The 25,800-nt window shown below is 43.8% G+C and overlaps 1 long non-coding RNA gene across 2 annotated transcripts in view; it reads right to left on the bottom strand.

Moving 5' to 3' along the window:
* Nucleotides 1-5,760: 5,760 nt before the first annotated feature.
* LOC138104868 (uncharacterized) overlaps nt 5,761-25,800 on the bottom strand; it is a 73,319-nt gene continuing 53,279 nt past the window's right edge. For both annotated transcript variants that reach the window (XR_011148315.1, XR_011148316.1), the window contains 4 exons: nt 11,642-11,814; nt 6,989-7,281; nt 6,558-6,617; nt 5,761-6,262 (listed from right to left, as the gene is read on the bottom strand). This is a non-coding gene — a long non-coding RNA (uncharacterized lncRNA). The remainder of the gene's footprint in view (nt 6,263-6,557; nt 6,618-6,988; nt 7,282-11,641; nt 11,815-25,800) is intronic.

Raw genomic sequence — 25,800 nt, 5'->3', positions numbered from 1 at the left:
GAGTTCTAATGTGGAAACCATCCTAGATGATGAAGTACCACAACACTGGCAATCCCACGTCTTCAGTATTGCATTAAAAATGGGGAAAAAAAAGCTTGAAAAATATCCTGGTTGACTATTACTGAACACATCTGGTTTTGGTGTGAAAAAGGCTAAGCCAAGCTCTACATGTTTTTTATCCATGTAACAAGCATTGCTGCAGGGAATTTAAGGGTAGAGAGAAATTACTGTCACAGAATTTTATTTTACTGAGCTAAATCCTCAATACAAAGTGTATGTTTCTCTTTACCAATAAAAGGTTGACTAAGAAGTGAATGTCAACAGTTCAGCAGAGTGCATTTCAGTAAGTGCTACATTCACTCCCTTGCCAAGAACATGTATCTGTTGATTAAAACATCGGGCTACTTACACTGTGTTTCATACTGTGTCAAAGGGGACACTGCACAGCCGAGACATGCACATTCCCTCTCCCACGCTCCTTTTACAAAGCATACTGTACTTGTGAAAATCACAGTTAAAAACCTCAGAAAGTTATGTGAAGAACCAAGGTTAAATCAAAAACTTACAATCAATTCATCTTGATGTGATTTAAACTTACCCAGGTGTTCCAGGCCATTCAATGTAATCCATAACTCTGAACCTTTGAAAAGGAGCTGATCCAAATGGGACTGTGAACTGTGCATCTTTGACTACCTACATAATTTATTATAAAGTATAATCCATTTATTTCCATGAACCTAATCCAAACTCCAAGACAGTCAAGAGAAACCTCAACACCGAATTTAAAACCAAAGCCTATTGCATTACCCAAAAAAAAGAAAAAAAGCCAAACAAAACAAACAAAACAAAAACAATCAAATGAATGATGGATTGTTCTGTCTCCACAGAGCACAAAGTGGCTTCAGTTTGAAAGCTCACACTTTGACTTTACCTCCAAAATCTGTCTGTTTTGTGCATGTTGTGGAATGTCATATTTATTAAACCATTTTTCATAGGTGTGCCAGGGCAATAATGTGAAAAGAAAACCAAGTGTAGGTTTGTGCATAACTGACACCACAATTCTGGTTCTGTGCTCAGGGTTTCATGCAGACAGGGGCAGGGAGCAAGACAAGTGTTCCCTGATTTTAACCAGGGTTAGATTAGGCCCTTCACTTTGAGTATGCTTTTGTCAAACAGTTCCTAAAATCAGACAGCTGAGCTCTTTCAGTGCTAACATTTCCCTCATCCAGAGACATCTGACTCTGGCTGAACAATGCTTCCCTCACAGCCCCGTGAGAGGGCTGGGAAACAACTAAATGTGTCAGAAGGAAAACTTGTGGAGGTGCTTGCACACCCCAAACTAAGATGAAGCAGTCGCCTTGCTAAATGTAGCCAGAGGGATTTGACCATAAAAGAGCTGCTACTATCTACCTAAATGGTCTTGCTAGTATCTCTTTCTTTCAGTGACTACATCCTTTTATATCTTATATAGCTGGTGAACCAAACGCATAAACCTTTTCTCCTGATAGCCCATTAGGTATGCTTTTGAGGTACAACCTCAGTAATTACTTCCTTCCAATGTAATTGTATTTTAATTACACATTTAAGGCCAAATTCCTTCCTCATCCATCCCAACTAGAACTCTCTGAAACCTTATTAATTTTAATTAAGTGGGAGTTGATGCAAAATTTCCAAGTGCTCAATTTTGAATTAAAAGTTTCAAATTCATTTAAATGTGGATTTAATTTCCACAAGCACTTCAGTTGGTAGTGTGCTCCCTCGTTTAGTCTCTCAGAGCAATAACATGAAATATAAGAAACATAAAGTCCTTTCCAAAAGATGATATTAGGACATATCTCACCTTTAAATATTTCCTCATTTGCTGCAGCTACCTGAGGGATGTTTGCTACAGGCTCTAACAGGACTTCTCTCTTATTATCATCAGTAGCAGTGTTACTCCAAAGGGATGAACTGCAGCTGGAGATAAACTGTCCCTTTCTGAGAGGTGGGACAGAGCTTATGTCATCAGCCAGTGCAGTAGACACAGAAAGACAGCCTGGAAATGAAGCAGGCAAACTGCCAGAAGGGACTTGGCTCTGAAAGAGAGTGAGAAAACACTGAAGTAAAACTTTTCACTGTCTCACTGAGCAAAAAGGACAAGAAGTAACTCCAGAGAGTTACTTATTATTTTCAAATAACACTTGGAACAATTGAACCATCAAGAAAGTTATTTGAAGACTTGACCTGAACAGAATAAGGCTGTAGAGGGACTCAGAAATTGTGCTCAAAATCAAAAATAAAAATATGGGGCAATTGAGCCTTATGTTTCAGATGTAAGATCTCTGACACTATGCATATCTTTGGAGACATTATGGAGCCCATAATTAAAAACAAGAGCTGCTTGTGAGATTCCAGAGTGCAAGTGAAATTATTGAGAGAAACAGATCCAGCCCTTGAGAGATCAGCCAGCATCACAAAGAGGTCACTGCTGAGTGCTCAGACAAGTATGACACATGTCACCGGGCCCCCAAAGCTCTCCGGTGAGGAGAGGGTAGTGCCCAGCAATGCCTCTGGAATACAGCGAGCTGGGCATGCTGCAGAGAGCACCACACAGAAGGGCTGTTTGCAAAACCTTTACAGCCCAGCAGGGAGGCTCTGGCAATCAGTGTAACTTACTGCCCACCGCGGGCACTGCAGGATGTGCCTGTGCTGACTCCCAGCATTTCTCTTAAGCAGCCACCCAGTAGTTCCAGCAAAGGTCTGGCATTGTTTATACAACATACGTTGAACATGTGGGAGACAGGCTTGCCTGAGCAGAGCCATGGAGCATATCCTCTGGCCAAGCATGACTGCCCACAGCAAACACTGTCAGACAGGGAAAACAGTGAGCTGGCAGGGACATAGCCCAGCCAAATCCCTGGGAGGAAAAAAAATCAAACAGCCTGGACAGGTCTGTTTGCTTTCAATAACAGGAACGTGTACAGCCACCCCAGCTCATTGCCCAGCTCCACAGAGACCAGCTTCCTCAGAGCAGCTTTCTAGGCTTTTGGGAGCCCTAAGTGCAAAGGGGGTGAGGTTACAGGCTTTGATGTGGAGCAAAACAGTGGTGAAATGTGATTTGAGTTTGAATAATGGAAGAAAAACTCTGCCTAAGAGAAATTCCTGGGAGAGAAGTTAAAAAAAGCAGGAGACAGAGCTGGATGTAAGACAGAAGATATTACAGTCATGCTGGACATGATATGTTGCACAGAACAGTTCAGAAGCTTGGTGTGAGTTTCAGGGCTACATCTGTAATAGCCAGTTGTGCACACAGTCCCATGACACAGAAGAAAGTGGGAACATACAGATGTGTGTCTGACCCTTCGTAGCCTCTCCATTTTCCATTTAAATGCAGAGAGAATGTGGCACTCCCTGGCCTAGAGGGTCAGGGCAGCCTCTTACAGGCCTCTGCACCAGCTTCACATGAATCCTCAATGTCAAAATCACTAGGATTGTCATTTCTAAAGCATGATGGACAGATACAGGGCGCTGGAAGCCTGAGAGATTAGAGATTGAACTCAGAGAAATCCCTGGAGATGTTGGTTGTAAGTGGTGTCATTTACTGTTATAACCCATGGCATTGGCCAGATGTTACAAACCCTGCAGTGTGAAAGAGCCCCAGCACCTGACACTCCTCTCAAGCCCAGGAGGAGCTTACAAAGGCATTCAGCTTGGAAGGTCTTAGACAGACAGGAGACTGCTAATTGAGACCTCCTATCTGAGACTGTACAGCACCTACCACACCAGATCACCACAGCCTCAAAAAATCATCTCTTTTCCTCAGGAAGGGGCAGCCAGTTGCAGTCACACCAGGAGAGAACAGCACCAGATGCTAGTGCCAGGGCAAAGCCAAAACTGAAAGATCTCCCAACGTGAAACAGCAGAGCTGTAGATGAGTCAGGAGAGAACTGGAGGTCAAAACAGTGCAAGGTGACTCAGGGGCTCTCCTGACAGCAGACTGTGAACAGGTAAAAAGGTACATTTAATTATTGCTTGTTTCACATAAATGTTTGTTGTTCGTGTGTGTTGTTTGGGCAATGAAGGTATAAAGAAAGGCAAGACAACTGGATCTGTCCCTGTTATACATCTTACCTACTGACACTGCTGAAAGCTGGTCCCTGGCAGGCAGTCTGCCTGATGGCTGAGAAGCATGGCTTACAGCATCATCTGCAGCTGTAATACCTCTGAGAAGGGCTTTTTTCCAATAAGGAACTTGCTTCATCTTTACAAGCAATGAAGGGCTTTTTGGCTCTTGCTCAGCATGTGTTACCTGACATGCCAGGCATTCCCAGCAGCCATGAGGAGAGTCAGGCAGTGAGGAACTGCTCTGTGTACTGAGCTGAACTTGCTTTCTCATTTTTCCAAGTCTTGGCAGACAGGTAAATTTTTTAAAGGTACTTGTTTCTAAATACAACATGTAACTTGTTTTGCTGCAGTCTATCCATCTAGTGTGCTGTGCTGGTGGGTACAAAGTTACCAGTACCAGTTACCGGGACTGAGAATTAAAAAGGAAATACATGTTTTTCTGTCAGAGACAGAATGGTTGAAGTTGAAAGATTTCAAGGTATTCTGCAGTTTTGAAGGTCCCTGTTCTTTGTCTGCTTAAATAAAGAGAAGTGGAGCTAAATGATACATTTCTACATAATTGAAAATGCACAAACACAGGGAGAGAGACAAAAAGAGAGAAAGCTAACTGGAAGCAGTTTCCCAATATGTGCAAGTTACTTGATCTTGGCCAACAGAGCCTAGAGTTTCAAGCCATTTAGGCACTCTGGAAAATTTGCTCTGGATATGAAACACATTTACTGGGCAGCTGCAGTGCTGGTCAATTCTGTGCTGCAGCCAGCCCTGGGGAAAGAGAGGTCTCTTGGTGGCTGCAGCCAGCACTCTGGGCAGCTTCCAGTCCTCCTCTCCTGCCAACAGTAAATAAAAGCACAATGAAATAAGAACAGCTAATGCTAACGCCCAAAAGCTGATGTTGGAACGAGGAGCGTGAGACCAGAGAAATCCAAGTAGCCTCTCCTCTCTGCTGCAAAGTACTTGCAGCTCAGACACATCCCGAGCCAGGCTGATTTTCTGTGTATTCAGTAGCTCCCAGAGGGCTTTCCCTTCCATGAATTCATTCAGCCTTCTCTCAGTCTGCACTACTGATCAATGTTTTCTACACAGGCAGCCACACCGAGGAAAAGGAGAATCAATACTCACTTTGGTCATGGCCTCTCCAGTCCTCAGCCATTCCCTCATGTGTCCTTGTGTTAACAACCACATGGAAGGGATAGGAACGAGACAGCAGCTGCCAGCAGGGCCCTGTGCCATAGAAATTTCCAAATAATGTTTTTTCTCTGTCTCTTAGGGACACAGAATGCAGCTGACACTCCTGTCCTGTTTTTACACCTTTTTCTGTGTATACAATGCATCTAGCAAATACACATTGATGTAAATGTAAAAAAAAATTAAAAATAAAATCTTGTAAATGAAACCAAAAAACCAACTCAGACTGAAAACTGTGTTGCTGGAGTTTTGTTTCATGCACATATGTATATGTTAGCATTTAGTAATATGCCGAAATTTCAGTTGTGACTTAAGCCTTCTAAGATTTTTTGTTAGTTTTTTCCTTTGCAAAATAAAATTCTCAGTGCAGGAAGCATGGCATGAAAGAACTAAGAATTCTGATGATGAGATGGTCAGTATTATTGACATTTTTCCTTTCATATTTTAATTTGACAGAACTAGGTAAACACCTTTCCCAAAAGAATGAACCCAAATTTAATTCAGCTGAGTTACTGAGTGAAAGAATGAATTATTTTCTTAATTTCCCTTAGGAAAGAAAGGTCTCTGCATTACTCGTACATGCCATCAAATTAAAATGTGTGAAGAAGTACAAGTTAGTCAGCAATGAAATGTTGTGGAGTAAATGGGAGGCAAACATTTAAAATCCTCCTCTGAGCAGCCAAGAAGAAAATTCCTTCGTGATACATGTAGGTGACATAATCCTGGGACAGCCTTTCCGTAGGAGTGGGCCTTCTTTGCATGTTCCCCAGGAGAAATCTGGACATCATTTGCCAAAATGGCTGTAGATTTATGTCTCTATTTTCTTAGAAATATGAATCTTTGTCTATTCATTGATTTTCAGTCTAGAATTGGACATTACAATCACGTCGCACATCAGTCCTTATAGGCTTGTCACGGACTTTCAAGCTCTTTCCTTAAGTTCCTATTTTCTAGCTGAATTGAAGCATGTCTTCTGCAATTAAAAAAAAAAGAAAAAGGTAAAAATCAAGCATTGATTTAAAGACATCAGGTGTTAGAAAACTGTCAGACAGAATCCAATTCCTGGTCTGAGTTGTCTCGTGGTTTTTCTTGTGTGGTTCATCAGTCCCTGGGCATCTGTGAACTCTCTCTAATGTGATCATGAAATGTGATTGAGGAAATGAAGTTCTTGCTCTCTACATAGCAATTGACCTGTGTAAAATGTCCTTGAAAACCTATATTTCCATTGAAAGAAGTTGAGGAATCTATAAATTTAAAAAATTACTTACCTAGTATCTAAAAGTGCCAGGACTAGACCCTTCAGAGAACGGTGCAAGCAGTTTCATATTCTGCAATTATAAAGCAATGTGTCAGAAGGGGATATTGTTCCTACCCCAACCTTTCATGAAGCTTTTTTATGCCCTGGAACACAAGTTTATGTCACTTACTTTTTGAGACAACTTCTATTACTTGCTGTAAATCAGGGTGGCTTAATGGAAAATGCTAGATTAGTAGTCAGTTTTCTAAACTCCAGCACAGTATCTGACATCCCTTTCTTCAGAATTATCCTTCAATAAACTGCTAGTTCCAGCCCATAGTCATGTATAATAAATCATGTAAAATATTACATAAATATATGGTATCATAGATACAACAAAGTTTCTCTATGGCAAAAGAAGTCAATATTTGCCCAATTCTCATACTGATATCCCAGCCTTACCTGGTGAGTCAAAGATGGGATGTGTCATGCTGGAAGCTGCCTCCACAGGCACTGGGGAGAAGAAGCTGAGTTGTGACACAGTTTCAAATCCACCTTGGTGGAACTGTTATCAGACACCTGTGTGGAGACCTCAACAACTTCCCTACTCCTCCTTTGTCTGAGGTCCAGTCACTTCTGGTTTTGATCCCTGTACCGGCATGGTTTCACTGCTGGGTGCTGGGAACCTCATCCTCCTCCTCATGTCCTTAGTCCTGATGACATTATTAGGCATGCTGGTGAGGCCCAGGCCCAGCCTTTGAGAGGGAAACAAAAATTAGAAGTGAAATAGATTTCGAAGTACGAAGCACATTTCCCATGTTGAAGAGTCATAACAGTTCCAAAATGAGAAGGCATATTTTTAGTGATTAGCTGCAGTTAATCCTAAGAATGCTTTAGGCTTTGTAATAAGTCAAACACGATATCTTCTCCTCCATGGAGAAGTGAGACCTGGGGTTTCAGAGTGGAAGAACAAAAGGATTACAAATGAGGTATTTGCAATAATTCCTCCACAGCGGTGATACACGCTACATAATATTTCCCCCTAAACCAGAAATCTGACTCGAATAAAAGGAAGGAAATGACATTAGGAGAAAGAAGTCATATCTACAAACTGCATGTAAATCAGAAGTTCATTAGGGGAGTATGCAGAGAAGCTTTTGGAATGTAATTTTGCTACCAACTAGTTTTCACAAGAATGAAGTAAGGCTTTCAAAAGCATCATTGCTCTAAGTAATTCAAATTACCTACTCTACCTGATACTATCTCTTCCCACAGAGATTACAAAGCACTTAAATTTTTACCCACTTTGTTACAGAAGTCCCCAAGGAAGATTTCAATCAATTTGCAAGCACAGCTGTGAGGAGAAAAGCTACCAGAAGTTTTCAAAATGACCTCCAGCACATCTAGAGTTAAAATCTTCTTACAAGTATTGTCTCTGTGTCATAAAGTTCTTTGTTCAGAAATTTACCACTGGGTCACAAAAAAAAAAAAACAAACAAAACATTCTGGGCCAAAAGTTAGTCTAAAAGAGCTCAGCTAGGAAACAACAGTTCCTGGCCCTTTGTCCCCTTCTTTTTTCTAGCACTGAAATAGAAAAAGTTCCTATGTGTTCTACTGTTTCCAAGCATAAATGTACTCCTATTGCTCAGAAAACTACTTTCATTTTAGAATGAAAAGGTGCGGGCTTATAGCTGAGATTGCTGACGATGTTTGAAGCGTCAGGTGAGCTCCGCCACGCTGCTGGCCATGGATGCCTCAGCCGTCATTCAGAGGCATGCACAGTCTCCTAGGACATCTCCCATTTCGTAGCAGTCCAAAGCCTTGCTTTTGTTTAGGCAAACCTCCCTCTGGCAGCCACAGGGGTGTGTTACAGCACGGGTCATTAGGGAAGGTATCACACGGTTTCTGTCCCTCCCCATAGCAAGCGAGACCCACACTTTGCAGTGTGTCCACGTACTCTGTAGGGACACAAAAGCCCTGGGACATCTCATCCGTCTCCCTGCCCGCAGCAGAACTTAGGAGTGTGGCTGAGTTTTATTCTGGCTTGCCACGGAGCCACACCAGACTCAGCTGCTTGCAGTGTTCTCCAGCAAGGCCACTCCTCAGGGGAGCTGGAAGGGTTATGGATTGGGGCAGGTGAGACCTGGCCTGGCTTTGATCAAAACCATTTCTAGCAAGGGTTTTGTGCTGACATACAAGGGGTCCACTACGTTCTGCTTGGTGTGCTGAAGTTTGAGCAACTCCAAACAAAACAAAGGAAGAAGATTTTTTAAAAAGAAGATACAGAGGAGGAATACTGTGGAATAAAAAGGCCGAAGAATGAAACTTCCCATAAGCTCCCTTACAAGGGCTACTACCTGCTGTGCATTGAAACCCATAGGTGAAAATCCAGGCATTCTGTGAATCAGGAGAGCTCTGCCTTCAGCTTTGGTGTACCTAGGCTTCCAGGTAAGGTCACTACTTTGCTGTCTTTACAGGTCCTGCAGGTTGACATGCCTGCAAAGGTCCTGCAAGTCACAGGAGCTGCATGAGGAGCACATGCCATCCTGAACAGAGCAGGAGGGAAGGGGCAGCAGAGAAGCTGCCAGAAAATGGTCTAGTGGAAGGTGTCCCACCCATGGAACCAGATGATGTTCCTGGTTGTTGGAACCAGATAAGGTCCCTTCCAACCCCAGCCATTCTACCATTCTATAAAAAGGCACCACTGTGGTGAAATGTCTGTATTGTTGTGTCTGGCTGCTTCCTGTCCTAGCTGCACCTTGCTGCCTGCGTGAATACACAGCTAAATGGAGACTAACTATGCAACTGACCAACAGCAGAGCAGCAGAAAAGGTGATGTAATCGCCGTCTCCTGGTGGCTCACGGTCATCTGAGAGGGAAACTTGCCCACCAGCTTCTCTGGGCCTGGTGCACGACAGAGTGTCTCTCCCCAAAACATGGCCTCAAGAAAGACCTGGAGCTTCTGAAAATGGCTGTGTTGTATTAATAACTGAGGCAGTTGCAGAACTAGAGGGACAAATACACAAATGCCTTAAGATACGGCATCCAAAAAAAAGAAAAAGAAAGCCAAACATTGCCTCTTGCATTTACTCCAGCACGCTATATTTGGTATGGATGTTTCTGTAGGAGAGCTGCACTCTGACAAGTCCTCACGTAGAAGCAGCAAACTGCCAGGGAGTTTAAGGCAGCTTTTATTTAGACCCACGCTTTGTTATGATACCAAGTTTAGCCTCAGCTGTGCTGCTTACTGAAATCCCGGTGCCTGTGGCTGCTCACAAGCCAAGGGTCCACATTTCTTTGGTTTTACTGATTTCACAGCATCACTGCCCATGCAAAACTCTGCTCCTGTTAATCCAAATCTTCAACTGTAGGTCAGATGTCTGGCAATGGACAGAGAGGGTGGTGGCAAAGACATGCAATGTACACTGATGGGGACAGGAACACTGTGTAGTTGTCAGCACAAAGAAAGGGAGGCTCATCTTGCAGCAGCGATATTTGGGACAGAAGGCTGGAAGATCAATTTAACTCCTTTGATGTGTCATATCTTGCTGGTAAAGGTTTAAATGCTGTTTCTGTCTGCCACATTGATTTTCATTATCATGGATCTTCTTCCTGAGGTGAAGAATTTCTCTCAGAGAAATTTTCTAAACTTTTTTAGCTTGTGGTGATGTTGTGTTTTAAATTACAGTGCAAATATCTGCACACATATATGCACCAGCTCGTATTATTCGTAGGAAATCTGTGTATGGTACTGTGTAATTTTAGTTTTCCATGACAGGAGCATTTAAATTATGGATTGTCTTCAAAGAAAAGAAAAAAGAAAACAAATCATAGCTCATCCAAATTGCAAGTACAACACCCTGTCCCATTTGCTTCTCTTCCATTAATCTGGAGGTTGGGAGGCATTAAGTGATGCAAGGCCTTTGAATCTGCCCCCTCAGAAACTCTGACAGCTCAGAACATTGTATGTTCTCTGTTATTGTTCCAAAATATCAGCTTGCACACTCCAAAACTATTTAAGAAATACTGATTTAATCATATGCTCCCCCACATTTTTGCAACTGCCATCTTTTACTGTGAGTGTTAATATGCTGAGTGGGACAATGGTGATGTTTTGCTGCTCTAAAGAAAAATTTTTCCTCATAAATTCCAGGAATGGCTTCTTTCTGCTGTTTTAGCTATTTCATATAACAAATAATCTTTGCAATAGGAGAATTTGGCTCATCATGCAGATTTGTGTTCTTTATAAGTGGAAAATAATAGCAGACAGTCTTCCCCCTGTGTCAGTGCTTTTATTCCAGTCAAGGTTGATAAAATACTTCTTGAAGAGAAACACACAAATCAGCTTGTGCCAGAAACCTGATGACAATCAGGTTTGGGGGCGACATTCTGGTGTACTGCAGTCCCTTCCCTGTGGCACTTGAGATTTGGCTGGTGGGGCTTGATAGGAGACCAATGAAAGTTCTTAAGGCTGAGATGAAAACCATGCATGGTGTTACTTACTGCTGGAAGAGTGGTTTGGAGGAGCCTGAGTGTTTCCAGAATAGTACAGTTTCTCTAACATAGCTACAAGCAACACATCAAGCTCCACAGAGATTCTTTTTTTAGGCTTGGATCTGAGGAGGTGGAGGGGGGGAACAAGCAGTGGAAGGCTGACAATGACAAGCAGGCATTCATTTGAAGGAAAGTAGTACATCTACTAAACTCTTAAAGACTTACAGCATAAAGTCTTGGCAATCCCATCACTTTCCCCAAATATAAAAATGTCAGGATTTTGATGTTGTTACAAAAAAAAGAAACAGCACAATGCTTATGACTACAACATGGCATTTTTGCAGCATAATAATAATAAATACAACCTGATCTGGAAATAAATGAAATAAGTGCAGGATAAATAAATAAATGAAATAGTCACAGGATTTAATGGCCCTGGGCTGCATTTTTGAAGGGATTATTTAGGTGTTTATGTTTTTCACTGCTCCTTGAAGAGTTCAACTTCCGGAGCAGTCTGGTGAATGCAGTTCAGCATGTCTCAGCTCCTCCATGGAAAGAAAGGAAAGATCTTGTGGTTAGACTCAGACATTTAGTTTTCTTGGGCAATAGGTACTTCCTTACCCTCTAGACAGCTTTCTTCTCTGGCTTACAGCTCTGTGTTTCCCTGCTGTCTTGGTCATGTGCAGAAAATACAATCCAATTACTTCTTCCATGTGGAGAAGATGCAGAGAGTCAGCAGTGATAGATAGATCCCTGCAGGGCAGAAAGACCCATCCTCTGAAAAATAATGAACCCTGTAGCAAAAGAAAAAGAAAAAGAAGAAAAAAAAAGCTTGGAAAAACACAGCTTACAACTAAAGACCCGAGTGAACTGAAGTTGAAAGTTCATGTACTTTTGAATCATTGCTCAAGGCTCTCTTTAGAGTCAAAGGGATCTCAGTTCATACACTGGTTGTACATTTAGTCCTGCTTTAGTGGCTGCAATCAAGTCAAAAGTTTTTACTGTTTGGGAGGGTTTTGAGTGTAAGCTGATACCACGTGTGGCGAGAGAGAATTTTCTTCAATTCCACAGACCTGAAATAATCAGTACCACAGTGTGAGATCCACTTCATTCAGATGCAGCGTAGGCCAAAACTCCTTCCCTAGTCCTGGATATTCTTCACAGAGGTGAGAGCCTGGACATTTCTGAAGCAAACACTGACATTATCAATCACAGCAGCACCTGAGCAAGTGATCTGATTTTAAAAGTGATGAAATGGAAACGGTTGGTGCTTTTTCACCTCTGAACATCAGACACTGTGTTCACAGCTTTCTCTGGATGGAGGCATTTGATATTAGCCACTGTTTTGCAGTCTTTTCTCTCTTCCTATGTGTTACGAATGTGGGTGCAAAAACCTGGGTACCATTATTGTTTGCAATAAGAAACATTGAATATCCACTCATCACTGCTTCACATTAAGCACAATTAATGATCACATTAATTATAAACACAGGTAATAGGCTGTCTTTGATGTCATTGCATTCATTATTATGATTTCTTCGCCCACTGTGGAAATCAGGATATTTGAGAATCTTCTTAATGGAAGCAGTTCCATTTGGATATGTATAAAATTGTTGATCTTGCAAAACAATATCTGACTATAGGTTTTTGAACTCCCTCCTCCCCAAACCACATTTTGTGAGTTATGGGTCTGTGAAATAAAACATCATTCATCATGTGGCAGAGCACAGCTTGGAAAACCTTCCCAATGATTTTTGCCCAACTTGCAGATGTGGTGATGTTCACTTTCTCTGCTTACACAGAAGCCTGAACAGATACTATAAATTCAAGCACCCTCTCCACATCGCACGTGTGCTGGCGTAATTCATGAGCAGCAGCACACGCTGTGCCCTCAGGAAAGCCTGGGCTGGGTGATGGCAGCCTTGCCCCTACAGAGGAGCATCTGCATCTGCACATGGTTTTAGAGAAACCAGAAGGTGCCAGAAGAATAAGACTCTGAGACTGTAGCCACCTTTTCCCAGGTGACCTGCACATCATGTTTTTTTTCTGGAGAAGTTGGTAAATGCATTTGAAGTACACACAGGGATATTTTTCATCCAGTTTAAGCCACGGAGGGGAAGTTTTGTGGGCTACAGAATAGGTGAGTGCAGTTTCAAAAATCTCAACCCTCTTTTTGTAGTCTGATACCTAATGGTGATGAGTTTATTAGTCTTTCCATAAGGCTCATAAGCAATAGCTTATTAGGCATAAGCATCTGTTTCTATCCATGGTGGACAAACTGAATTGCCTCCAAGACTGCTGACCCTCCCCTCTTAAAAGTCATTGGCAGCAGCTGAGCAGGAACAGGCTATGGTGTGGGGTTTGTGGAAAGAGAAACCTGCCACACACACATCCTCGCCCAGACAAGTTGCATTGCATAGATCTCATTTCTTTAGGAATTCAGATGCTAAAAATATTTTATTTTTGCCTTCTTTATTCTATGCATTTCATTCAGCTGTGCTTCAATCACTCTCTGCCAGCCTTTCTCGCTCTTGTGAGGCTGCAGAAGTCATAAATATGGCAGGTCCCTTTGAGCGTTAATGCTGGATGCTGTCCATGACTGCTGAGCTGCAACATGTGAGCCAGCGATACCACAAAGAGAGAGTTTATATTCCTTCCCTATTACATATTTTAGTGTGTAAATCCACAGGGAAGAAGAAATTTATAGCCAAGTGAGTGGTCATGGGGAAAGTAATCTCCATATAAAGCAGTGGCAGATACCTCTTTCTGTCTGGGACTCCTTCTATTGGGAAGTTTCCCACCAGGCTGAATGAAACCTTCAACGACTGGTGTTCTTTTTTTGTGCCTCAGTTAAGGACAGGGGGGTCACTGACATTGTTTATCCATTATTCATTTAGCACTGCCTCTGGGAAGCAACTTAATGCCATGTATTTTTCACTTACGTGAATTGCGATAAACTGGTTTCTTCTTCAAGCCTGCCTTCACTGGGAAAATTTTCTAAGTTGTTTTACAGCCAGCATAGCTTAAACTGTTTGGAGGCTGCAGCAAGGACCTGGTTATAGACAGCATGAGTGATCGGTTTTTACCAATGTGGCTTTAGACTACAGCACTAGCTGCACTTACTAAAACATGAACTATTAAGGCTACATAACCCAGAAATACTTTGGCTTTGTTGAAATACACAGTATCTGTCTCCCTTGGACTGAAAAGGCTTCTATCCCACAAATTGCTCATTCTCCCTTGAAAGGACTGGCTTTCAGTGGGAGATTTGAGTTTTTCTTGCTTTGCATCCCTAGCCTTCTTTAAAGCAGGGTATTTTAAGTCAATATATCACTAACAAGCCCAGATGAGATTTCAGGCAGCCTTTACTGCCCAAATCAAAATTACATGAAGTACTGCATTTTGAGGCAGTGATATGTGTGCAGTCAGGAGGAGGTAGATTCTGATCTGGCCGGGTGAGATGCTCCCAGTTAAATCCCTGTAGCGGGTTCAGTTCGTAAACCAGGCAGAAACACCAATTAGAGTGTAGTGGTTTGGTCCAAAATACTCATTACTTACCTATTTACATTCTGTGAGATAAGAATTAGGAGAAAGCAAAGCAGGCAAAAAACTTAAAAGAATATAAAGAAGTTTATTAACAGACCTAAAAGAAAGGAAAAAAATTCAGACCAAACCTTCAGAACACTTCTCCTCCCCCCACCTTTCTCTCTTCTCCCACAATGTAAAAAGACAACCCTTGAGATTTTTCAGTCAGTTTACCACCTCTTTCAGTTCACTTAGGGAGAGGAGTCTCTCTTGCTCATGCTATGGAGACATCTCCACAAAAAACAGTTCTCTCATGGCTTCAATGTCACAGCAAGACAGCCGCCTGAGATGGTTCTCTGCTCACATGTGAAAGTCCCTTCCCCCCCACTTACAGCTTTGCCCACAACTGCTTTCAAGGGTCCAATCTTGAGCTAATGGGGTACCATTTTAAGGATGAGCTGTTCAGAAACAAAGGCTCTCTTCACCCATCTCTCGGAGCATCTTTGTCTCTAGGAGCAGAGGTCTTCTGATTTGGAGCAAGAGTCCTCATCATTTCCATCTCTCCCTGTTCACTCCCTGTTCAAACTTCTCATCAAATTACAGCTGCTTCAGCATTTGCTTACTTCAGCACAGGTGCTTTTGCTCACAATTGCAGTTTGAACGCTCCACCCCCCATGCTTTCATGAAATTACAACGAGTACTCTGATGTATCATAGTCCATCACCACCATAGCTTTACAACAGAATTTCAGCTTTAAGCATCTCCTCTTTCTCCTGCCTCAGGGTTTCAGCTCTTCCTTATTTACTTAATGTCTGCAGGCTTCATCTGTTCTGGAGGAAACTTACAGCACTAAAAAAAGGGTGAATCTCACCTGGGCCCTGCAGCTGGAATTCGCTTATTGCTGGTGGCCACCTGATCTTTGCCGGGCAGTGGGGCAGCAGTCTCAGACGATTCCCAGCCACACCAGGGGCTGCCGGCACAGAGCAGGGCTGTGGGGCGAGGGGAGGGGCCGCAGATGGAACAGGGCCGCGCCACGGCTGACCCGGCCGCACGGGCCCCCCCCAGTTCCCTGTCCCAAGGCCGGAAGCAAGAGAGAGCTTTCCCAGGGTTTGTTCATTCTTAAATGTGGACCACAGAGGTGTATCAAGCTCTTTAAGTGGCTTAAAAAGTTGCCAATATTCAAACTAGCCAGTTGATAGGTTCAGTCAGGTCATAGAGGAAGCTGTAAGCACCTCTTCGCAAGAGAATCACTTCCGTAGCTATCCTAACCCATGACAATCCCATCATGTGCTAGCCTCTGTGTAACCAACACACTTGTGCACTAATAAAACCAAGGGGCTGGAAGAGAAAAAACTTCTGTCTGGGTCTAATAGGAAGGATATGAATAAATCACAGCTGAAAACATGGAGCAGAAGTGTGGTGGATACCCAAGAGACAGAGATGATAGATCCTTTATTGAAGGGAGGCAGCTAAGGAGAAAGAGGAGGTGCTAGACAGAAGGGAACACCCATGTCTGTCCTCAAGACCTCCTGGTCTTGACATGAGCAGTATATGGGTCATTGGATGTGGTGGATTAAAAATTATCCTGTAGGCACAAAGATACATTTCCTGAAGAAGTGAAATTTGCTGAATTTCATCTGGAGTCAGATGCACATGCTTCACTCCTTTAGACAGTCTCCAAAGATAGTAGAAGCACATTGGGTTGTTAAAGCATGAGCACAAGTCCTTGTGCGAAAACACTTCCCTTGGCATGGGAGGAATTTCTACCTCAGGATAAGGCATGGCCGGGTAAGGGTAGCGGAGACCATGCCCAGGGGGCCAAGATCAATCAGATGTGCTCAGCCTGTCCTGGGAGCACCAGAAGCCCCTGCTTTTCCTGCAGCTCCTGTATCCCCTCCATACTGGGCTTCCGGCATGAGGAGGCAGGGCCTGTGTTTGCAATGTGCCAGGAATGAGGACACAGGGAAGAGGAGAAGGAAGACAGGGAAAACTAGTTGGTTGTCAGCCTTTACCAAGCCATTTTCCTCCTGAGAAGTGATCCAGGGCTCCCTGTGAAATCAGAAAGCATGTGGTCATGTGAAGAGGCACTAGGACCATCCCAAAGGAGGCAGAGAGCCTCCTCCAAAGAAGAAATCATCTGTATCTCCCTTTGGTGCTCCCATATCTCCTCAAATGGACTATGCTCTCTTCTCAGGCTACCCCTGGAGTGGGTTTGGCTTCCAGGGTTCCCACAGCTTTGGAGGACAGTAAAAGGCAACTGGAACTGTTCTCTGACCTCTGCAAAGGGGCTGCTTGGTCACTTTTTCCTACACCTTTTCTTTCCAGGGCCAGTCATAAACGACATTCAGTAGTCTGTTGGCAAGGCTGCAAACCCAGGTTTAATTCAGCTCATGAGGACCTCTCCATGCACTGAGAGGAACCAGCTTGTTCACACCTCCACGTCCTTTACTTGACCAGGAGAATGCCCGATTCCCAAGCCGGAATTTCTGCCTATCCAAGTGGCCCAACACAGGAGCCTGACCTGTCTGCTGTGGAACATCCCTGGAAGGAAGTTCCTGTCTCTCTTCTCTGCTCCCCTGTCCCACAGCCAAAGCAGCCTCACACCTCAGGGTCAAAGCGTGGTGCTCAAAGTCAGGGTGCCATTCACAGGTCTCCCTTGAGCTCTGCACTGAGTGCAAAGGATGCCTGAGGGTACATGTCACCCTTCCATCATCCCAGAATTAGTTTCTGTGCAAAACAGTTCTGTACTTGCAGACACTTGAGGGTGTCATGTCCCTCCTTTGCCTTGCCTCCCAGAAGCTAAAATTCTCACATAAAATTCAAATGAAGATAGTTTTGGTGGGATACTCAGTAAAAAAGCATGCTGAATGGTGAGACAATATATCCTTTCTGTCTCTGAGAAACAACTGTATGTGGTCCTTAGTGCTAGACTGCCCAGACTGTCTGCTATCTAATGAACCCCCTATCTTGCCTCTACCAAACATTTGACTATAATCAAGGCTTTACACATTTGCTTTATTCTATTCCTACTCCAGTTGACAGTGTGCCGAGAACTGCCTTACTAGTTCTCTTGAGGCATTCCTGGTGGCTCTCCAAGTTGCCAAATCATCCTCCATGTAGATACTCTCAGATCTTGTGGCTTAAACACAACTTCCATGCCCTCCCTCAGCTGAATTGAGGGATGGGGAATAGGGGGATACTCTGACAGCTGTGACAAAGGCAGCAGGCCCCTCTCATCCTTGCACAGCCAGTGCTCAGCTTCAGGTTTGCAGTGAGTTCAGCTCTCCCTATGCAGTCATGAAGCTTATGGGTAGCACAATACAGATCATGAACTGTCAGAAAACTTCCCTACATTTTCTCCAGGGCAGACAGATGTGTAGGTGGGTTTTTTTTGGTCTCAGAAGCCTGCAGCTTGATGATTCACCAGCACAAGCTTTGATGACTCCTACCCTCCAGTGCTGTTTCCTGCTCTACAGTTACACTGGCTGGTTGTGGTGCCCAGCTGGTAGGATGAGGGGAAACCTGCAAGTAGAGGGTGTGTGAGCCAAAGGACACTTGCAGTGAACAGAGAAGGCTGTGGCTGCTGTGTATACTGCATGTTAGACAGCATACTCCTGTGGCCCACAGAAATATGGGAGTGTGAAACCCTTTTGAGGCTCTGATGGAAGCTGCTTTCAGTGTCTTCCCATCCTGGCCACAGGGATCATAGTTCCAGGTGAAATCAAAGATCAAGTTTTTTCCCACCATCTGGATGGTGCTACCCCAGCCTCCTGCTGTGTCCTAACTGGAGGTACAACTCCAGCCATGACCCTATGAGAAGGGGGTTGCAGGTGATCCTGCTCTGCCACAGGCAGGCATCCATACAGCCAAAGCAGGGCATAGCAGCACCAGTGTTAGCCCCCTCAAAAAAGGGTAGGTCCTCCCCAGAGGGAAAGTAGGCTGCAATGAGCCGTGAGTGGGCATTTGAAGCACCCACATTATATCCACATAATAATCATGGATAACATAACATCAGCTGTGGACTGCTGAAGAGCAAACAGCAACATTCCTTCCCACAGATGCAAGGTTAATACTTTTTATCCAATTTATTGGCTATGCTTAATTTACATTCTTTTTCATTTGGATGTGAAAATACTCACATAAGTGTGAATTGCAAACTCCATTTAAATACCTGCATTTATTTTCATTCTTCCCCTTTCAGTGAAATTTTTGGAGGCAGACAAACTTCTGATGGACAGTTTGCATACACATCTGTGGGGTTTTTTTGATCTGTTATAAATATAAATTACTTCATGGCCCGATCTTGCCTTAATTGTTTACATACCAACTGGGGACAGATAATGTGTAGCCTAGGATTTATTTAGCAACTTAAACTAAAATGTTACTGCGTGGTTGGTAGACATAATATTACATTGTAAGGGGTTTTTTTTCCCCCTTGCCTTGTAATATTTTACTTTGATTAAAGCTATACTGAGGTAAAATTGCACATCTCACGCAAAAAGCAATTTACCTCGGCTCTTATTGAAGTTAACCGTACTTACTTGTCCTAGCATAATGTATTTTTCTAGCTGCATTCTAACTGCAGTGCTTTATCATATGAACCAAGCTAGATTTAATCAAATTCAGTTTGTGTTGTGAATTTTAAGACATTTGTTCAATTAGTTGGAATAAAAGCAAAACATTTGGAAGAAAGATTAAAGTTGAAAAATGCTCTTGCTGAGATGGGCAGTGTTCCTTCTGCACCTTTCTCATCCCCAAATACTTCTCATGCTTGAAAAAGCTACCCAATCTTCTGGTTTTTCTCCTTCTGTTTCTCAGATTGCTGGTGATGCTCATGGGATGGGGAAGAGAAGAGTTATTTTATCAGGTTTTAACAACCAAGGGTAAGACCTGACAATTTTTCCTCCTGTTGTGTCTGTCATGAGCTTTTTCTGGGCTCTGATGGATGGGACCACAATCAAGCTTGGGCTTTCTTAATGTATTGGAGTCCACCAGGAAGCCACAGTGCTGCTACCCAGTTCCTCTCTAGGCTTCCCAGTACCCCTCGACTGCTTTCCTATTACTCTCCTTGTTGCCACCTGGTGGAAAAATTGCCATAAATCACTCATGTTGGCTCTTCAGACCTGGGTGTGCAGCACAGGAGCTGAGGGACATCGGGGAGGAAGGTCAGACCCGAACACCCCTTTCCAGCAAGCAAATCACTTTCTCCTCTCACCTCTCTACTGTTTCCCCTAAAATGGCTTGTTTGCACACATGCAAGGTATTTTGGGCTATCAGAATGTTTTCACTGTGTTGTCCTGCCTACAAAATACAACATCCATTAATTATTATCATATTACTTTTATTAAGAAAATTTTTATGCTTGTTATTACTACGTCATATTTTCCTCATTCAGGAATTCTTACCTAACTTGGCTTAGGCTCTCCAGCCTGAGTGATTTGAAAAGGCCATGGTAAAAAAATTGGGAGAAATAAAAATGTCTTAATGAAGTCAGAGTCCACTCTCTCAACTGAGAAGCACAGTGTTTTTATATTTGAGACAGTTTCTCAGACAGCCAGACAAGGTGACATTAAACAAATCACACTAATTACAACACAATTTATGTGGAGAGATTTTACTGGCCGGCTAATGCTTGGCAGGGGCTGTCAAGTACTAATGTTTCAAAAAAGAGCATTTCCAGCATTCACTTTTTTTGGTGCTTAGGGAAATGATGGAGCCTGTTGTGCTCCCTTGTTTGTGCCAAGGGAAGCAGAGCCCAGCCCAAGTGCAGAGGCTCAGGGACCAGAGTTCAGGCCACAGCTTTCAGACAGAGTCACACAGACTGCGCTGGGGCCCCAGGCAGATCGCTCCTGAACGCACCCCATGCCAAACAAAATCAGCACGAATCCCTGTGATCCCTGGACGCTTTGCACCTCTCTGGCTTCACAGGTGTCCTGCTGTGTGTGTGTCATGCCCAGAGGTGCAGACAAGAGGTGCTGCCATTCTGGGCTGGACACATTTTATGTGGTTGATGGCACATTATATGGCTGAGGAAAACATCATGCATTAGCTGCCTTATTAACAGAACAGGGATTAAACATTTACCTATAAAACTCACCAACAGCACCATGAAATTTGTTTCTCAGGAGCCTGTAAAGTGCTTTAAGCTTAAACCTGAGAGATATGTAGGGCTTTGCTTCCAATTCCCTTAAAGACTGTGTTCATGTAAGACGGTGTCACCTCCCATCCAACCCCTGCTAGTGGTTACCTTCACCTCCACGGAACCAACACAAGAGTATGGGGCACCCACTCCTCACCCACGGTGGTGCTTACGCCATAGCTTAAACACTACAGTTTACAAGAAGCCACCCTGGCCCTGAGACGTGCTCAGGTGCATTGTGCTGATTTTGCTGCAGGGACAACAGCAGCCTGGTAATAGCAAATGGCTTTGGGAGCAGGGCCAGGAGGAGAAAGTAGGAGGGGGAAAAGGCTGGTAATGGCCTCTCTCTGTGAGGGTTTTCTGCATGAGTCTCTGGCATCCCTGTCTGGACAGGGCTCCGCTCCATGTAGAGGCCACTGATCACACACAGACATGGGACACAGAATCACAGAATGCTCTGAGCTGGAAGGGACCCACAAGGATCATCGAGTCCAACTCTTACATGAATGGCCAGTGCGTGGGAATGCAAAGCTCTGGGTTGGACCTTTAACTCAAGGGAGAGTGAGGTGCCATGGGGAAGCATCCTTGAAACCCTGCTCCTTAGAGCTAAATGAGCCCAGACCCTTGCCCTGCTTCTCTGGGACAGCTGGAAATAGAAGCCGGTTAGATAACCATCTCACTCTCTGGAAAAGGAGAAATGCTCTGGCATTTCTCGTTTGCTCAGAGGAAGACAGTATGAATCAATGTGAGTTGGAGGCTCTCAAATAGGCTGGGGGGTGAGATGTCTCGCTCTGGAGGTGGGTTCAGATCCTTCTCCAAAGCAAACTCTCTGAATTGGTAGCTGGATGCAGGGCTCCCCACACTCAGCCAAGTTGCTCTCATTCTCCCACAGTCATTCATGTAGCCTGTGCCTGGTTTTGGTATCGTTTGGAAATGTCTGTAAGCATGGGCACGTCTCTGCAGAGCTTGGGCATCCTCTTTCTGGGCTTCTTACATTTGGCTCTGAGCTAGATTTGCAAGCAACTCTGCATCTGTGTTTCCAAGGCTTCATGCTGCCCGTGGGAATTTATCTCTGGTGAGTCCTGGATACTTGTGGAAATTGCTCAGGAGGTAAGCTGTATTTTTGAGAGGGTCATAAGGACTCTAAAGGATATATTTAGCATCAGCTGGAGACAGGAAGACCTTAAGGGGCCTTGGTGGAGGTGGCACTTTTTGCATGCATCAAGGAAATGTGAACTCCTGCCAACCATAATAGCACCATTAAGTCCTGCAGTGCTTGCACAGCCAGCGAGCATTTGCAAAAGTTACAAAGAAGAGGTTTGAGGGGCAAGGGCAGGGTACTACATGGGGCAAAGCCTCCATGGGGAATGAGGCCTCCTGGTCTCACCAGCAAATGCAGTTCCTGGGAATTGAAGATGATCAGCACCTTGTCTCAGCACCCTCTGAGACTTACACCTGAGTACAAGCAGACACTCTCCTGCAGTGGCGACACACAGAGCTCATTTTCCTGTGCAGCTGTACCCGGTGGCACACGTGACTGTCACTTGCTACGTACGGGCCCATTTTCACACTTGACTCACAGTTAGTGCAGTGCCACAAGCCAACATTGCCTGTGGTTACACGAAAATTCAGTAGGACTGAGAATGTGTATAGCAAGGGAGAGAAATGGGCCACAAGAATTATTTCAAGCAGATGCTGGTGAAAGATGTTGGTAGTAACACTAAGTTATCAAAAGGAAACACACATATATATCTTTTCAGAATAAAAACCAAGCATCTGCACTTGAACAGGCTTTAGTGATTGCTAAATGGCTCCATCGGCAAGTGTAAAGCTTTAGGAACAGAAGAGTTTGCATGAAGCAGTTGTTGTTTCCACCTGAAACTGGTGTACAAATAAAGCCATCATTCTTTACTGCCAATTCTCCTCTGCTCTGAGCCAGAGCAGCCTGCGGAGCTGCATGACAGCCCTCCCTGCAATTGTTCCTCGCAGGTGTAGCTTTTATATGTGTTTGCTAATGGTTGTCCAGGTCAACTCACACACTGAGCCCCATTTAATTCAACAAAGCAATGTGTTAAGAAAAGCAGGGAAGGCATCATTCAGAAACGGGAACTTTGGCCTTGGACAGAAAAAGGAGAGCGTGGAGTTAATTTTCTGCTTTGAATTGCCCTGCAGAGGAGTTTAGCTTTTTCCAGTGAGTGTCAGGGGAGCCCAGGGACATAGGACACCACAGACAGAAGCTTCCTTGTGCAGTTGCCTTCTTTGCCTTCCCTACCACAGGCAGTAATCACAGCCCCATAGACTAAACTTCAACTGGATAAAAACAAAGCCTAAATTGTAAAACACTAAAACTAGTCTGAAATCCAACCTTTTTCTCTCTCCCCTTTTCTGTTCCTTTTATACAACCACCATCATTTGTTTCTCCTGTATCTTTCTCCTTGCCAAGGTAGGTCACATGAGGTGCCTTCACCTTGAGAAGATCAATCTTGGGAGTTGTGACTCTCTGGTACTTCTTGCTGCAGCTACACACATCCTGCAGTGGAAAACCTCAGCTGCTACAGAAGTGCTAGGAAGCCCTATGAACCTCAGCAGCAAAACTGTCCTCTGCCAGGTGTAGAAGGAGGCAGCAAGCTCTGGGCAACTGTGTCCCTTCAAGGCACCATTGATGAAGGGGACATGAGAATAGGATCAAGGGACTAAGGCCCTTCTGGTGCTCCCTGGGTGCTTGCATGACTGGGAGAAGCCCAGGAAGGTGGTGAGAAGGGAGGAAAGACTGAGAAAGGCAATAAAGAGGTGAAATGGGGGCTGGAGTAACCCCAGGGAGAAGGAAATGGAGAAGCAGAAAGGATTAGCAAAGTGAAGATGTACTGATGGCAGTAGAAGCATGGTTATACTGTGCTGCATAATTGTAAACACAGTGCTGTCACAGCTATGCTTCAAAAACCCCACAAGTTGGATCACAGAGAAACTAAAATGTACTGCTTAAAACAATAAGTTTGGCCTTTTTTCTTTTCACTTCTCAATGACAAAGGAGGACTTTGGTCATGTCTTCAGGCCTTTTATCCAGAAATGAAGATTTAAGAAAACAATTCTCACCAAGCTGTGTGACTCAAAGAACTGGGGCACTGGGGAAAACATCAGCTATCACAGACCTTACCACTGAAGGGCAAGCACTAACAAATGGGGGATTAGGTTTTCCCTGGACCTGCCCCTTTAAGTTCCTGGTAGCTTTGATGTAGCAGCAGAGAACTGATGTGGGAGGACAGATCACATATTCCCTCCTGGATACTTTCCTTTTGTAGTTGCATGTGATGCTGTCATTTAATCTTGACTAGAAATGGGAACTGATGGTTTCTCTTTTTGTGGGGAGCATGGATAGGTCCTATGCAGGCATTCTCAGCCATCCACAGATTTGCAGAGGCAGTGGGAAACAGGGTCCAGCCCCAGCTATCGTGGCTTCAGGAGACAGTTTCCAAACAGAGGTTATACTAGGGCTCACTGCAGCCTAAGCACACATGGAGCAAAAAGTCAAGGCACAGATCCATATCCCACCTGTGAAACACCACAAGGTACAGTGTTGCCCCCCTGGAAAGCTTTGTTTAGCACTCAGAAACTCCTGATGAACAAAGTCTTCAAACTGTGTGTGGGCAAAGTTTCCAAATGGACAAAGAGCATATATCTTAGAGAAATGCAGGCTGTATCCAAAGCCAAAAAAATCCAGTTTCCCATTCAGACACCAAGTGAGTCAGCTCCAGCCTTCGGATTCACAAATGCAAGCCCAGATCTCTGCATCCCTTTAGACAGTGTGAAAACTAATCTGGGCATTTAAAGATAATCCAGATAAAATCAAGCTCATCTTAATCGCTCATCCAATGAGACATTTGATGTAGATGTATATGAAAGTTTATATCATCTTTTAAAATCACCTGTGGCTCACTTTTAAAGCCTGAAATCATCACACATAATAAATCTCTTCATGGAAGTTCAGTTTCTCGAAATTAAATTAGAATAGGAAGTGTCTGTATAGCCAGATACACAAAATAAAGCAGGCTGGCTGGCTTACAGTGATGTATGCTGTCTGTAAGGAAATACATCAGTGGCTCCCCATATAAAAAACACCTTTCTACAACTGTTGCATGCATTAAATGACACTTTTAATGTGCTTTTTCTACTCCAGCAAGAAAAAGTGATTTGCCTGGATATCTCACTTGCCTGAGCCAAAGTCCAGGGTGTGTAGTGTCATCTGTGTCACTGTAAATATTTCTGTTAGATCTCTTTCTGAGGATTCTTCCTCCAAACTGACATAATCAAAAGCAACAGATACAACATGTAAGTTCACTTCCTTGCTTACAAGTTTTCTGTCTCCTGGAACATGTCTTACAAGCATGATGAGTATGATCTGGAAGATACCATGTTTTAATTCATAAAGAAATGCATGTATAGATTAGTCCTATGCTAGATTATATCTTTCCATTAAAGGTAAACCATTCACTTTTGCATTTTACATTATACAATACAGTATATCTTCTGAGCTTTTATAGATCACCCAAAGCCACAGATACTCACACCAACTCTCAAACAAGTCTTCATCATTCCTTGGAATTCTACTTTTTCCCAAGACAAAAACCAAACCAGTAGATTTTGCCTACTATGTTCAACTATGTTTAAACTATTGATTACCCAAGAGGTTTACACAGTTAAGACTCCACTAGATATGAAGCAGCTCCTGATGACACCAGCTACCACTGTCTAGAGTCATGCTGGCTCTGTTCACCTTTTTCACCCCAGGAAGACAAAATAATCCCCTCCAAGAGACACTGCTACTCAGCTGGAAATATTTCTATCAGACACAGTTAGCAGAAATTTGGCAGAGGTCCTTGTTGGTACAGTCCCCTGTTCAGGAGCTCTCTTGGGCTTGTGTTGAGGCCCTTTGGGCCCCTGTCTCACACCTCCCCGTCACCGAGGGCTCCCTTCCCCTCTGCTCCAGCTCCACTGGGTGACACTGTTTATCCTCTGTCTTCTCTTGCCCTCTGCCAGAGCTCCACTGGGGAACAGTTTGTTCACTGTCTTCTTCCACCTAGGCTTGTATCCAGCATCTGAGAACTTTCTGCTGACTGAG

Source organism: Aphelocoma coerulescens, chromosome 2, assembly GCF_041296385.1.
Source record: "Aphelocoma coerulescens isolate FSJ_1873_10779 chromosome 2, UR_Acoe_1.0, whole genome shotgun sequence".
Classification (NCBI taxonomy): domain Eukaryota; kingdom Metazoa; phylum Chordata; class Aves; order Passeriformes; family Corvidae; genus Aphelocoma; species Aphelocoma coerulescens.
This window is presented reverse-complemented; position numbering and strand designations above follow the sequence as displayed.